The sequence below is a fragment of the Talpa occidentalis genome, unplaced genomic scaffold, assembly GCF_014898055.3.
Source record: "Talpa occidentalis isolate TD23 unplaced genomic scaffold, MPIMG_talOcc4v2.1 talOcc4.8, whole genome shotgun sequence".
NCBI classification, from domain to species: domain Eukaryota; kingdom Metazoa; phylum Chordata; class Mammalia; order Eulipotyphla; family Talpidae; genus Talpa; species Talpa occidentalis.
In genome coordinates, this window is record NW_023605194.1 from 117,248,169 (window position 1) to 117,264,117 (window position 15,949).

The following is a 15,949-nucleotide window of genomic DNA, read 5'->3' on the forward strand; positions in this document are numbered from 1 at the left end:
ATGCTTGAGTATTCTTTGTAACTGACAGATGTGTGTTTCATCCATTTCTAAGATGTTCATTTCCACATTCCCTCATCTCTGATATTGCAATATATCTGTCAATCAATACTATGCTGTGCTATGGATCGAGTATTTGTATCCTTTGTAGTGTTTATGTGATTATTGGTATATAAGATAATGATATATCTACAATGTATGGCCTCTTAGATTTGATGAAATATTGCTTGTGTTGTCAAGTTGGATATATGAAATATTTTATATGAAAATAGACTTTAAGAAGAGTCAGCAGTAAGATAGGAAGACAGAAAACTAGGACATTTCCAAGGATATTTGCCATAAAGAGGAATTGAATGGTGGCAAAGTAAAGGAATGTGCCCCCAGCCAAAAACTCTCCAGCCAGTGGGATTCATTCAGCTCTTGTTAAGAAATATAATAGAACTAACTTCCAAATTTCATGTATGTAATAAAATTACAAAATAACATTTGCTTGCACTCCAAATGTTAAACATATGCAGATAGAAATGGATATATTTGACAAAACTATACGTTGTTTCTGATTTTATTATCTTAGAACAATAAAAAATGAGCCTTAAAAATTAAAACACTTAGGTTTGTGGGTATACATCTACAAAGTCAAAAGATGCTCAAAGTGTTAGGTTATGTTCAAATAATTACAAATTTTATTTGAAAAAAGACTAATTCAGTTCACTTTTACTTAAACAAAACAGAAGTATAATCACAGCTTCATGCTGTCAGTGATGCTGAAGCTTATAAAAAAAATTTATTGACATTATATTAGTCACAAGATTTTATCTTATTGTATTCATTGCCACCTCCTTTACTTCTAGCAGGTTTAAGAATAATTTTGTATACTGACTACTCCACTAAAATTTATTTTCTGTGAAATGTTCATTTATATTTTTGCATTTTGATTTATTGTGCTTGTTTTACTTGTCTTGGTCTTATGAATTACTAGCATCTCTGTGCATATTTTTATATCACACTTTGGCAATATTTTCTCCAAGCCTGTCGCATATATTTTGATTTTGTTGATTCTGTGTAGTCTGTTGCATACATTTTTAAACAAAATTCTGCTTTGCAAAGTGAGTTAACTATATTATTGTAACTGATCTCCCCAATACTGTCATACATATATATATATATATATCTCATATATCACATATATGTAATAGATTATACCTTTGTCTCAATCCTCCTATTCCTAACACTTAGCAATAGCATCATGGCTACTGATGTGGTTCGGATGGGAGAACCTCTTCTGAAACCCCAGCTCTCCTGGAGCAACACTGCTCCTCTTGGCTGGAAACTAATCTCTCTGTGCATTGCATAAATTCCTGGTCAACACTAAATATGTTGATCAAAGGAATGTAGTAGAATAATTTGCATACAATAAATTCTTTGTGTCTCTCAGTCACTATGTTATCAAAAATTTATTTATCTTTGGTATTTAATCCTTTTCCCCAATATCAAAAACATAAATTTAAATACTAACTGATAGTATTGCTGGAAAGCAGAGAAAATCATGCTGTATCTCTCTGGGTTCTTCTAGACTGGCAAATAATCAAACCAGCATCAGAGAGATTGAGAAGGGAAAAACGTCAAGGAGAAGTTTAATAATAGCACGTACGCCTCCTGTATACATGGAGACTGGGTCTGGCTGGATAACTCACCTCTGTGGCTTCAGATGCACTTTAAATAGCTTAGTGGAGATACAAAACTTGCAGGGGGTGGAGAAAGGGAAGGATTATTGAGGAGGTTATCAAGGAAGGTAAAATAGATACAGATTAAGGTAGATCTTTTGCTCATGTTAAGTGTTCTTATTACAAAAGACAAAAATCCATAGTAATAAATGAAGAGGTTGAGATTTAGGGAGCGATGAAGGTGTTTGTGGCATAGGCTGTGGTATTGGCTGTATCGATGTGAGATGTTCTCCATAGCCATTAAATTGCATTTCATTGAGCCATTAAATTGTATTAAATTGTATTTAAGCATGCACAGCTCTCTGTATCTCCATCCCGCCCAACCCAGTTGATAGCCCTTCTCTAATATATGAAGACAGGTTTGAAGAGGAATCGTGCTGAGGGATGGGGATATCAGTGAGCGCCTGAACTCACAATTGTGCCTCTTTAAATCAAACCAGAACTGTCACTTTGCCTTTTGTCTGTTTGTCCTTGTGGAAGCCTAGACCCTTGTCTAGCCAATATGTATTTTCTACAAACACAGGACAAAAATTAGCACAAATATCTAGATAGACTTGTCAACTTTTATTCCACATAAGTTAGTTGCAATAGAAGACTTGCTACACTAAATGGTTCTGCTTTTGCTGTTGGGCACATGTGATGTAGCATTAAATGTAGGCAAGACTGGTGCAGAGTAACTTTGTTATACTAGATAGAGTGTTTATTACAGTAATAATGCTGGGTTTTTTTTTTTTACAATAATGCTTTTTTTATTACACACTATATATTCTGATTTATCTTTCACTTCTTGAAGAATAACAACTTATGTTAACAAATAGTTTCACCCCAAATAAATTTTTATTCCATAGCAATGATGACCACTTCTTTATTTCAGTGGAATTTTATTTATAAATGTATTTGAAAGAAAATCATTCATTCCACACTTAAGGTCAGAAAGTCTATCTGTATTAGCAGTGTCTTCAGCACGCATCCTCTTGTTGAACTCAATACTATAAAGACAATGATAAGTTCTATTCATGGTAATGAAAGTTTAAAATAACTAAAACCAGACAGAGGGAACTTTCAGTTTTTAATTCATATGCCAGAGTCTGGGAAGTCATCAGGCTGTCCTCATAAGCAAGAAAACTGAACAAACTGAAAAATAAGCAATTCTTAGATCCAAGAGAGAGCGGGGAGAACAAGGTAAAGTTCTTCTCTCATCTGGAGAGACCGGGGTGGCTGCAGAAGCCCCCTGGGAAACCTCAGTGGAAGCCAGTGTTAGTGATTGAAGACTGGAGCTGGGATTGACAAACTGCCAGAGCTCATCCCCTTAGGAATAGGATGTAGGGTCACGGAGCATTCTGAAATGATCTCAAATGAGATATTGTAAATTCTCTCTGCAAAATGTCTGACAAATTACTCCTCACTAGAATAGCATCAGAGTTCTTTTTCTCTGATATCCTCGCAAACACACAAAATTGTAACACCCTTGAAATATATGCCATCTGACAGGTCTGAGATGGTGTCGTCTTTTAATTTGAATTTTCTTATTACAAGGTTGAACACCTTTTCGTATGCTTTATTTACTGTTGGATTTGTTTTCTAATTGATAATCACACTTCTGAGCATGACCTCCTTTTGTTCTTTCAGTTTATTTCATTAATTCAGAGGTCCTCTATATAGCCCAGGTATCAATCCTATTAAATATGTGTACATTCAAAATGCATTCTTTTATATTTTTATCTTGTGTATTTATGGCATAGGAAAAATTTTACTTTAGTGAAAGCTTATAAGTAATATAAAGAAATATTTGTAATTCCTGCTAGGATGTATACTTTGTCATGTTCTGCTTTAAGACTTAGCCTCAAAATTTCCAAACTAAGCAGTGTTGCTTCTTTCTTTTTCAACCCCTATCCCACTCTCTTGAAGAATAAAGATTTTCTTTCCTGAAAGTTAAAAAATGACTCATAACCTCTGGATCAAGATAAAGTGGTCAACTCTGAATTACTCTACCTTAAACAGATACACAGAGTGATGGAAATAAGAAAGAAAAGAAAACTAGATTAACCCTCAATACAAGATAGTTATATTTGCGGACTAGAAAAATAATAGAAAAGCAAAATACAGGGCAGAGTGAAAACTGAAGCCTGTTGGGATGCAAGAGTAGGACTGGGCTTTGGAGGTTGGGAGATTGGTCCTCAGAGAAAGACGCGGGTCCACTTCACACCCCAAGCTGAAGCCAACACTGGGGAAAACTCTTCTCTTTTGAGGGTTCTGACCGTGAAATAATTTTTAAAATTCAGATACTGTATGTACCCACTTCTTGAGTTAAGGGTAAAAGAACATAGCAGCCTTCTAAAGTCACCTCCTGGAGGGCTTCTCCATGCCTAAGAGTATTGTTAGCAAGGGCCAGCTGGTGAATGGTTCTGTGAATGGAGTGTTGTCTCCTGGGCTCCTGGGACATCTGATCAGCGCACAGCCCTGGAATATTCATTACTAAAGCTCCGCCTGGTTTCCTGGTCCTCAGAGGATGCTCTTCAAAAAATCCCCATCCCCATGTTTGACGGCCATTTTGAGGCTTTGAGACATTCTCCGTTCCCGCCGAGGGGCTGATTTCTTTGTCCTTCCCGGGCCTCCTTGGGACCGGCTTGCTGAAGGCCCTGCTCCAGTCACATAATGGTCCTTGTTTTTGAACAGTTCACAATTCTCCATTTATTTTTTAACTAAATGTGGCCGATTACACATATAGAAATAGTAACCTATTTTAAGGTAGACATCAGAATTGTGTATCAGAAACTTGACATATTCCCCTTCTGGGATAACCATTGAGGGTTCGATTTCGAACATGGGGGGACCATTAAGAGGAATATGCAAAGAATGTACAAATCATGTCAGCCCTTTCTTAAGAATTTTAAAGAAATCACAATTTGTGTGACATGTTTCAAAAGTAGATAAAAAGTTAAAATATAATTTTAACATCTTTATAAATGCCATTCAGTTGAATTATATAGTGATATGGTTCTCTAAAATGTAATAACTCCTAAGTCGAATACATTATTAAATTTGAATATATGCAGAACCTAAAGTATTTAAACCTTCTATTGTGAGTAATTTATTTATTTTGCTTTTCTATTTTGATGTTTCTTTCCTCCTTCCTGTTCTAAAGAAGCTCTGAAGATAAATTTGATTCATAACAGGTTATTGGAGTAAACAGAAATATCATTTACACATTTCAGCAGCCAAGCATTAAAAGCGCACAATACCATAATAATAAATTGCTTGTATTAAATTGCCTTTAAAAACTCAAATACATATTACAAGAAAGTATCTTTTCAGAGTTGTAATAATTCCGTGTTCATTGGAAGATAGGCCTGTCATTACTTTCTACTATTTCTGTATCGTTTTAAATATTTCAGCCTTTTATTCACGGCACTCCAAGGAACGTGAAAACAGAAAACCCAAGTGCTGCCATAAATCATACAATAAAAATTTAGAAAAATGACGAAGAATAAGTAAACTCCTTTACTTGCATTCAAGTTTCCATGTCCAGGCTACTCCTTCTGAGATGATCTCTTCCTTAAATCCATTTTGATAAAAATTTTTTTTTTCTGAAGATGTAGCTAGGAACGCGAGCGCGTCTCCTCTCACGATGGGCGAGAATTGGCGGCCGAGGAGCCCCGGCTCCTGCGCTTGGTCCCCCCCCCGCGGGCTCCTGGGTGGAGACGCCCGCACCTGTCCCCCCCCCGCGGGCTCCTGGGGTGGAGACACCCGCACCTGTCCCCCCCCCGCGGGCTCCTGGGGTGGAGACACCCGCACCTGTCCCCCCCGCGGGCTCCTGGGGTGGAGACGCCCGCACCTGTCCCCCCCCCCGCGGGCTCCTGGGGTGGAGACGCCCGCACCTGTCCCCCCCCCGCGGCTCCTGGGTGGAGACGCCCGCACCTGTCCCCCCCCCGCGGCTCCTGGGTGGAGACGCCCGCACCTGTCCCCCCCCCGCGGGCTCCTGGGGTGGAGACGCCCGCACCTGTCCCCCCCCCGCGGCTCCTGGGTGGAGACGCCCGCACCTGTCCCCCCCCCCCGCGGCTCCTGGGGTGGAGACGCCCGCACCTGTCCCCCCCGCGGGCTCCTGGGGTGGAGACGCCCGCACCTGTCCCCCCCCGCGGCTCCTGGGTGGAGACGCCCGCACCTGTCCCCCCCCCCGCGGGCTCCTGGGGTGGAGACGCCCGCACCTGTCCTCCCCCCCCGCGGGCTCCTGGGGTGGAGACGCCCGCACCTGTCCCCCCCCCGCGGCTCCTGGGTGGAGACGCCCGCACCTGTCCCCCCCCCGCGGGCTCCTGGGGTGGAGACGCCCGCACCTGTCCTCCCCCCCCGCGGGCTCCTGGGGTGGAGACGCCCGCACCTGTCCCCCCCCCGCGGCTCCTGGGTGGAGACGCCCGCACCTGTCCCCCCCGCGGGCTCCTGGGGTGGAGACGCCCGCACCTGTCCCCCCCCCCCCGCGGCTCCTGGGTGGAGACGCCCGCACCTGTCCCCCCCCCGCGGCTCCTGGGTGGAGACGCCCGCACCTGTCCCCCCCCCGCGGGCTCCTGGGTGGAGACGCCCGCACCTGTCCCCCCCCCCCGCGGCTCCTGGGTGGAGACGCCCGCACCTGTCCCCCCCCCCGCGGCTCCTGGGTGGAGACGCCCGCACCTGTCCCCCCCCCGCGGGCTCCTGGGTGGAGACGCCCGCACATGGCCGCCCGGTCCTCCCCGCGCACCCCCGCAGGCGGCTCCGGGGCCCTGGGCTGCGCCCGGGCTGGCGGCGCAGGGGGGCGCTGGGTGGCGGCCGCGGGAACACCGTCTGCTCGTCTCTGTGCCCCCAGCCCTGGCCCCGGGGTGCGGGCGCGCCCCCCAGCGCCGAGCGCCCTGAACGAACGCGGGGCTCCTGGGCCCTCGCGGCGCCCAGACCCGCCGGCCTTGCCTCCCCGAGACGCGCTGGCCGGGCGGCCTCGGGCCCGTCCCGTCTTCCGGCCCATCGGGCAGCAGCGTGGGGCGCCCTGGGGTGGCCCCTGCGCGGGCTGGGGCGAGGACTCAGCCCCAGCCCCCGGGGGCCCGAGCCGGCGAGGCGGGCTACTGCGTGCGCGTCCGTCCGTCCGTCCGTCCGTCTGTCGTGCCCGCTGGGCGCTCGGACTGGTCCCTCAGGTGAGTCGCCGCCGCCGCTTGTGCAAGGACTCGGGGCCACGTGCCTTGGCTGCTGCGCTGTCCAGGGTGACCCCCTGCTGGCCTTACTGACCCCCATGATGAGCAAGGGAGCCCTTCGCAGCCTCCGCCTCACCTGGGCCAGGTGAGCGCCGCCGCCCCGCGGGCCCGTGGCCTCAGCAGAAGCGACGCGGCGGGACGGGGCGCGCGTCCCTGCGGGCCGGCCGGGGCCGCGGGGTCCTCGGAGCAGGAGCCCGCGGGGTGTCGGGCCCTGGGCACCCGCAGAGGACACGCAGGACAGACGCGGGGCGAGGGCGCAAGACCAGGGCTGGGGCGCGGCCAGCCCCCTCAGCTGCGGTGTCGGGGGGGAGGCTCTTTATTGGGAGTTCGATGAGGCCGTTGCACAGGCGTGTGTCTGTCTGTCCTGGCCCTCTGCGGCGTCCGTCTCTGCAGGAGAACCGAAGCCGGGGTCACCGCCAGACACCCCGGCCGCGCTCACGCCGCTGACACGGATGGAAACGCTCCTGCAGCGTCGTCATCCCACCAGTGAACCCGCGCATTTATGGGGCCGCGACCAGCAGAGACGCTCACGGGGCCGCCACGCCGGGCCACGACGGGCCTGGGGAGGGCCCGCGGCTGCAGAGGGCCCGAGGCCGTGAGCGGCGGCCCCCGGGGCCCGGCCAGCCCGGCGGCTTCTGCACCTTCGCCTTCAGCTTCGAGTCAGACCTGGATTTTCTTGTTCCTCGGCGGCCCCCGTTTCCCCACGGGCTGCCGGGACCCTGTGCAGAGCGGCGGGGGCGCCTCCTTTTCCTTGCAGAATCCCCGGGGCTGGCTCGGGCGGAGCCTCGGAGCCCCAGGAACGACAGCCTGGCTGGACTGTCCCCTCGAGGCCAGCGCCCCTGACACTCTGGGCAGCAGCCAGCCCCCGGGGCGCCCCTGCAGGAGCTGGGGTTCTGCAGGGGGTGCCCGGCCCACAGGTAGACTCAGGACCCCACCGGCCCCCAGGACAACCCGTCTGCCCTCTGCGGAGACCTGGGCCTGGCCACGACATCTCCCCCTTGGCCCCCTGGCCCCAAGCCTGTGAAACCCGATCCCCTTCCTTGTCAGGAGCATTTTGGTTGTCAACCTGGCGTGTGCAGGCCAGGCCGGGCCCCTGCACCCACTTCTCTGCCCCCAGCACTGCTGCTTCCCTTGCTCTTCGCGGCTCTGGCCCTGCCCTGCCCGGGCCCTGGCCCGCCAGGGGGGCGACAAGGGGCTGGTGCCTCGTGCGGGGCGGGCTCACGGGCACTGCTGTGCATCCTCGGCCTGCCAGCCGCCCCTGGTTCCCATCGCCACCTCGGAGGCCCCCGGTTTAGTGAGGGGGACAGCGCGGTCCCCTCCGAGTGGCCCGGTTCTTCCCATTCCAGCTCCTCCGCTTCCCAGACGGGCGTCTTCAACACCCCAACCTCGCCTCGTTTCTCCTTCCTCGTTTCCCTCTCCCCGCGCCCCACTTCACAACCCCCCCCTCTTCCTTCTCTGCGGTGGGGAAGCTTCTCTTGTGGAGGGGACATGGCGTGGCAACGCTGCAGCAGCGCCAGGAGCCGCCCAGAGGATGGCCCTGGCTCCGGGGCTTGGATGGGAGCATGTGCCTGGGGCGCCGGCCGGGGCCTGAAGTCACAGGTGAAAGCAGACGGTGTCTGACCCTCAGCCGAGCAGCGCCCACACCAGGGAGTCCGGCTGGGCGCTGGGGTCCCCTGGGGGCTCTCTGGCCGCGCCCCTGTGCTCCCGGGGACCAGCCACTCGCATTTGCTCTGACACACCGTGGCCGGCTCTGCACACCAGTGCTTCGCCGGATGCCAAGCAGAGTCCCGTTCCGCTCCTGCTCTTTCCAGAGTGAATACTCACCCACCCTTCCAGCCTTAACTCAATGTCAAACTCCCCCGTGGATCCTTCCCTAACTCCAAACCCGGGAGATGTCTGTCCGTGTGGCCCCCAGCGCGTCAGATGTCAGCCCCGCGCTGGGCTGTGTGGGCCGGTGCCCGCCGCATCTGCTGTCCTGACCCTGGGCGCAGCTCCCACCCACAGCCCCTCAGAGGCCCCCGTCCGACGCTGGCAGCGCAGAGAGGATGGGTTAGCTGCTTCTCATCAATTCTGTGGATGGGAAGGCCCCTGCCGGGTATAAGGACCATGAGTTCAGACCAGGACATGCCGTGAGGATGGAGATTGTTTCCCACCCCACAATCATGTACCCTGATGGGTGAAAGTGCGCCCAAAGGACCCTCGGCTTCCTCGAGCCACGGGAAACAAAGGCACTGCCACGAGGGAGGATTTCCCGTGCTCTCGAGTCCTACCAAGGCAGGAGCCATCCGAGATCACCAAAGGGGAGATCACCTGCTGGGCTGTGGCCTGAACTGCGAGGCCAGCTGGCGCTGTGCTCGCCGACCCTGAGCCGCTGTTTCCTGGGGTAACAAGCTCGTGCTCTGTGACCGGGCATCACACAATTCAGAAACATTAGCATTAATCCCAGGGCCTCCCTGGTGGCTCAGAGATTAAGTCTCAGTGCTATCAAGCTGTCGGCAGCCTCTGCAGCACGAGTTCAATCCCCGGCCAGGGAGCTACCTACATGGCGCAGCAGACCTCTCCTGTCTCCCCGCTGCTCCCCTCAGCAGTGGATTTCAGTCAATCTGCCTGTCCTGCTCCCCACTCTGTCTCTGAGGAATCCTCTCACCCCCTGCACCACCAGGGAGGTCCATGATAATCTCATGGAACACACATGCAAAATGTTCCTCATTGAAGGTCCGACTTCCACGATATCATTATATGTTGTTCCTGGTGATGCTGGCAGGGGATATTTGGAATTCATTGGAATGAAAGAGGCATCAGTTTCTCCACTGTAAGGTTATTATTCTTCACTTTGTAATTAGTATTTTATGGGAAAATAATTTGAGTGGCTTTAAGGTTCCTCTTTCTCATGATGTACCTACCCACTTGTTTTGTAGTCCTGTCTACAGCAATTGTTTTGAAGCTGTGTCCAATAATTCGCTTTTCAGGAATGCTTTTTAGTGTGATTTACTCTTTTTCTGGTTTTCTGTCATTTATTCCTCTACCCTAGGATGTCTGGAGTCTTGTGATTGGTTGCCAATAAGAAAAATGTAATGTCTCTAAATGACATTAATTTTGCTCAGAGAAAATGTATTTTGTCTCTGAAATAGTAAGAATATATGCAGATGTCCTTGACCCCACTAGACGGTCAAATGACTCAAGACGAAATTTTCAGTTCTTGTGAGACGGGACCCATTTCCTACATTCTCCCTCCTCCTAGATGATGACCTTCATGTGTCCCCTGGGGAGGCAGGGTTATTTACCAGTCCCCTTCAGGTTATACCCTAATGTCCAATTTTTGCCAACACCCTAACTTGCAGACTTCCAACGTGTCCTCTCTCCTTAGCCTTTGGCCTCCGAGCAAATGCTTGGTGCTTAAATTTTCCACCTCTCACCCCATACATCTGGAACTTAGGAATCAGCAAATTCCTTCACAGAAAATTGTGGCGAGACAATTGTACTTGGTCCTATACAGCTCTGCTTTCTCTGACAGGAATCCTTTATTTGCTGATGACTTCATAGCTCGGAAAACAAAAATTGTTGTCTTTCCTGGCTGACCAGGGAGCTGGTTGCAAATTCTGCTCCGCAACTCTCCTGTCAACCCTGTAATCTGAATTGTAGGATTCATAGGCAACCATTTTCCTTTGCTCCAAGAAGCTAATCCCACGTGCCCTAGCTCTGCTTGTTGCCGTCCAAGTCCTTTGAACAGATGTGCTGCTTCTTTTCTCCAGCTTTCACAGTTGTTCCCAGCTGGCGATTTAGCCTGGTCTGATCTGCTCTGTCATCGCCAGGCCCAGAACCCTAAGCCTGCGTGTGAGTTAGCATTAGACTCCTGATTAGATGTTTGAGAATTTAACTATTTTTATTCTTACAATTATTGATCTTTATCACTGTTTCAATCTATCCATGGATTTAAAATGCAGAGTAAAATGAATGTTGTATTAGACAAAATTTTTTCTCTGTTTTTTTGGTTAGTACCTTCCTAGTCTGTGCTCTGTTCATTCTCCTGAGAGCAATAAAGTCATTTTGCAAACGTGGATGCTGCAGGTCCTGGTGCACATGAGTTACCATCAACATAAACCAAGTATTGACTTTAGTATTGATAGCTGAACCCACTTCCTCTTGGCTTGGATTTTGCCTTCACTTTGACCTTGATTCTTGCATCCTTGGAAAGTGTCCTAGTTTATAACTCACCTAATTAGTTACTATAAACAGAAAGAATTTTACTGCCATTTGCCGTCATGTGGATGCATTTTGAGGGCTTTATACTACGTGAAACAAATCAGAGAAAGGCAGACACTGTATGAGGCCATTTATGTGTGGAGGCTAAAAAAAGCTGAACTAGAAGCAGAGAAGAAAGAAGCTCTCCTGGGGGCGCAACAAGAAGGGGGTGGGTATAGGGGGATGTGGCTCAAGTGTACAATCCTCGAGCTAGAGGATGCGTGAGCTCTGTGGATCTAATGTGCTGATATTCCATGATCCATGTTGATTGTAGTTAGAAATACTCTACTACGTACTTGAGAGTTTGTGTCTGAGTAGTTCTCAGATGTTCTCACCTGAAATAGAAAAGGTAATTACCACGGGAGGTACGGCTGTGTTAACTCACACTGCTTGGTATAAATTGTGCAGTAAGTAAATGCACGTTTATTTTTAATGCTTTGACATTTGCTGTTTCATTTTTAAAATAGCCCTGACGAGCCCCCAGGAGAGCATCGTAAACCAATTCAAACAGAGACTGATGACCCCAGCCGTCCAGTGAGCTCTCTGCTCGTCCCTTCCCAGTCCTTGGTGTCTCCCTCAGCACCTCATTATGCTGAGCTTGGGGGCAAATATTTTCTATTAGTGAAGAGCCACTGTGTGTACAGTTGCAAGTCAATAAAATCACCAGAGTCCTTCTTATACTTTTGCACTGACTTCTTTGGGATGTTTGTCTGAAGCTTATAGCAGATTCCTCAATGGATACCCAATCTCTGCGCCAGGACGACACTCCTTTCCTCACCAATGGAAACTCAGCTGTGACGTGCAGGCTGAACTCAGTGCCAGTCAGGGGAGGGTGTTATTTAATTAAGAAATTTAACTTTCTTACACTGATGTCTTATTTGGTGCCCCTATATTCGTGCTCCAAGTGAAACCATCCTATGTATTTTTTTTTTCCTTCTGGCTTATTTCACTGAGCGTCATTCCTTCTAGCTCCATCCATATTGCTGCGAATGGCATAAAAAATAACAGTACAAAACACAACAAAGCAAAAACAGACAATTATAAATCAGAGACATCCTGCAGAGCCTGGAGAGGGATCAGAGGGAGGGAGGGAGGGAGGAGCACAGGGGACTGAGGTGATGGTGCACGGGTGCCTTGGGGAAGGAAACTCTATGGGGGCTACACCTGAGGGCGTGGGGGGAAGCAAATATTGTTTAAAATGAACAATGATGTAAAAAAATAAAAAATTAATACAAAAAGAAATTTAATTTTCAAGATGAAATCTCGATGGCTCCTCCATTTCTGTGAGTCTTCGATTTCACCTTTCAATGAGATGGAGAATAAAGGAATATGTTAAAATATTTGGATGACATTTCCTCTTGTTTATTTGAAAGGGTTGCTTTGAAGCATGTGCCAGATTTTTAGTAGATCTTAAGCAAGATGTTGAAACCAAGGAAAGAGTCAAGAAATAATACAATGATTTTGATTAGGTATTTCCCTTTTTAATATGTCCAATCCCTGTTACGTGAACACACTCATAAAACTCATTATGCTTTACCTCAAGAGCAGACAAGAAATACATGACAAGAAATAGGTTGCACCAATATATTTTAGTCTCTTTTGTAACAAGGTGGCTGTTACTATGAAGATTGCTCCATGGGTTTTTAAAAGTAAGCCTTTGATGCACTAGCCCATCACTAATCTTGTATATGTCAGAGCAGAAAATCAACAAAAAACAAGTGTCATTCCAACAAGAATTATGGTGGGCTTGCCAAGCAGAAGCAATTATCACCTGATTGTGGAGATATTGGAAAATGCTGCCTGCCTTACGATGATGATAGGGATGAGGTTAAAAAACAAAAGCATCAACCAATCACTTACTTTGTAGAGAACCCAGACTCCCACCTGGCCTTATTGATGACTCAGCGGTATTTGCCTCACGGTGACTTTGGCCGTCAACGGATCTTCATATTCTCAGTGGGTCATGTTCAGTGTGAGTGGACTGACTTTGGCTTTGTCTCAGGGACATTTTCAAGGTCAGTCGCTTCAATCTTGATTTGACTAGTTGGGAGAATAGGCTATCATGCTCAAAATGTTTTCTAAAATAGCAATATATAAAGCATTACCTCTAGTCCACCACTAGAATAGAAAAGATTCAACTATATCATAATATTTTCACTGTTGTTTTTATAATGACCTCAAATATTAGACATAATTTTTGAGATTTTGGTAAACAAAAGATTTTGATTTATACAGACATCAAAAATAAGCATGAGCTACATGAGCGATGAGTTCTCTATTTTATATTGTGTATTTTTATAGTTCATTGATGATCCAGAAATTATAGAAAATAGAAAAAGGCAAAATTGCATAATTTTAGGAATATACTGATACCAGTTTACACCACTTGATTAGAGTTTAGCCAATAATGATAGTCCTACCTGGAGGCCAATTAAAATTCAGTGTCTTTAATTTTCCTCCTGCAAGTCTCCACTTAGTCTGTTTCCGACCTGGTTGGAAATCCATTGCCAAAGACAATCTAACCTTTAACTTGTCGCCTGGAGAATTCACTGAGCATGTTTATGTAAAATTCAAATGCAACCGGAGAGGAGTCTAAATTATCCGAGGTGGGCTTGGAGGTAAACAGCTGTCAGTGAACTTGAATCGTCTCAAAGGCAATCCGCGTGATTCATTTTTAAAGGGAAAATTGTTTTGCATGTTGAAAGGAATCACTCGAGAACCCTGCACGCACTCTTAATTTGCTCTCTAACACATCACCTCCTCGGGGAGCGAACGTGATGGACTTTTTCATTTGTTTATTTATCTATTTATTTAATAAGTTAGGTTGTTTTTTTTTTTTTCTTTTCTAGACACTGAAATGACTGTGGAGAAAAAAACTGCACTGTCCTTCTCCACCAAGAGGTAGTAAAACTTCAAACCCCGCCCTGTCCTGTCCTGAATTCTGCTCAGCTTTGTGTTGTGGGCTTGTTTTGTCTTTCAAGGTGAAATCCTGAGAAGCCGGCCCTGGGTGATGCATTGTTTGATATTTACAAATAACTCGGAGATGCCTTGTTAGTGTTGCCACCCATCGGGCTCGGCTGCCTGGGTTCTTTGACCAAGTGTCTAAGATGCGCTCGATCCATCCGTCGAAAAGGTCACAATGGAGATTTTTTCTAGCCTCATGGTTTATGCTTTAAAACACAATTTACTTAAACTGAAGCGGTGGGCGGAATGTAGCCTGGCCCTGCGACAGAACAAGACCCTGATCAAGCACCAGGAGTCAGCAAGGAGTCAGGCTCGCTCAGCGGCGGTTCCCCCCGTGGGCTTGTTGTCAATGTTTTAAAATCCTCCAAGTTCGATGGATGCACAATCTAACATGATGACACTGACGCATGTCCGGGGGGACCTAAATTTTCTCAGAATTCACTGTGAAAGATGCAGCTTTAAAGACTGAAGAGTTAGGTAATAGGCAAACCTGTGGAAAGAGGTTAATTGGGGAAGTCATTTGTGAACGTGCCGTGTGAACGTTGTACTGAAACACAGGGTGGAGTTTGATAATGTCAAGAGCAACATGCTTTGATGATGCGGAACTTACTAACACCCCGCGCCGTCTCTTGCAGTCCACCTGTTCCCTTCTCCCCCCTCCCTGCCTCGGCTCTCCTGCCTCTGCTGTCTCTGGGCTGCGCCCCAGGGATTCCTTCTCAGTCCACGTGGCGCTCCTGTCCTCAGTGCTTCCCCTTCTGCTGATGTCCTTGGCCGTTTATCTCATATTTCTTAAAGTGCAGCAATCGACCAAGAACATATTACATAGTCATGCACACGTGTTACACGCAAAATGTGTGACATAAAGGGAACGGCAGCTTTCGCGTGAGCTCTGCATCTTGCTGTGAGAATCGCTGCCCTGTTCCTTGGGGAACGAACAAGATGGACGTTTGGTCCTCAGGCGCAGCCACAGCACAGGGGCACTTCATTTCAAATGTCAGCGGCCTCCCCAGTCTGGTAGATGTGTGGGAGGGACCCCCGCCAGGAGGAAGCAGGGCAAAGTGGGCCAGGGAGGGCTCCCCGCAGCCCACAGACCTCAGGAGCAGAGACCGCGGCCCTCAGGGACAGGAGAAGCAGCAGGAGCCTGGAGGTGAATTCGCTTCCATGAATGGCTGGGACACTGGCTTTGGCTCACGTTGAAGCAGCATGAGCGCAGGTGGGACCACTCGCCACTGAGAGGCTGAAGGGACAGTCACTCTGGGGCCCGGTCTCCAGCCCCGACTCCGGAGGACCTTGCCGGAGCCTGGGGTAGAGGGTTCGTTTCTCTGCGATGCAAACAGGCTATTAACCCGAGACAAGTGGTCCTCTGCACCTGCTGTTAGCTTCCAGGGCGAAGATCCAGATTCTTGTGGCAAGCTGGGGCTAGGGACTATTTCATGGAGAGTAAAATAATTATTATTTCTCCCTTTGTATCTGTGTTTTCTTATGTGGCAGGAGGGCAGCTGCCGCAGAATGTTCTGGGATATGTCGCAGGGTGTTGTTTTAAAATTTTCAAATATAGGGCCACCCTGGTGGCGCAGCGGTTGAGCACTGGGCTGCCAAGGGTCCCACATGGCGCGCAGACCTCTCCTGCTGTGCCCGCTGCTCCCCTCAGCAGTGTACTTCGTCAGTCTGCCTGTTCTGTACCCTGCTCTGGCTCTGGTGAATTCTCTCACCCTCCCGCACTTCTGACTGTACACAGTGCTTGTATAAAAAAATAAATCTTTAAAAAATTTTTCAAATATAAAGTTTCAGCATAAAAATAAATGTTTAAGG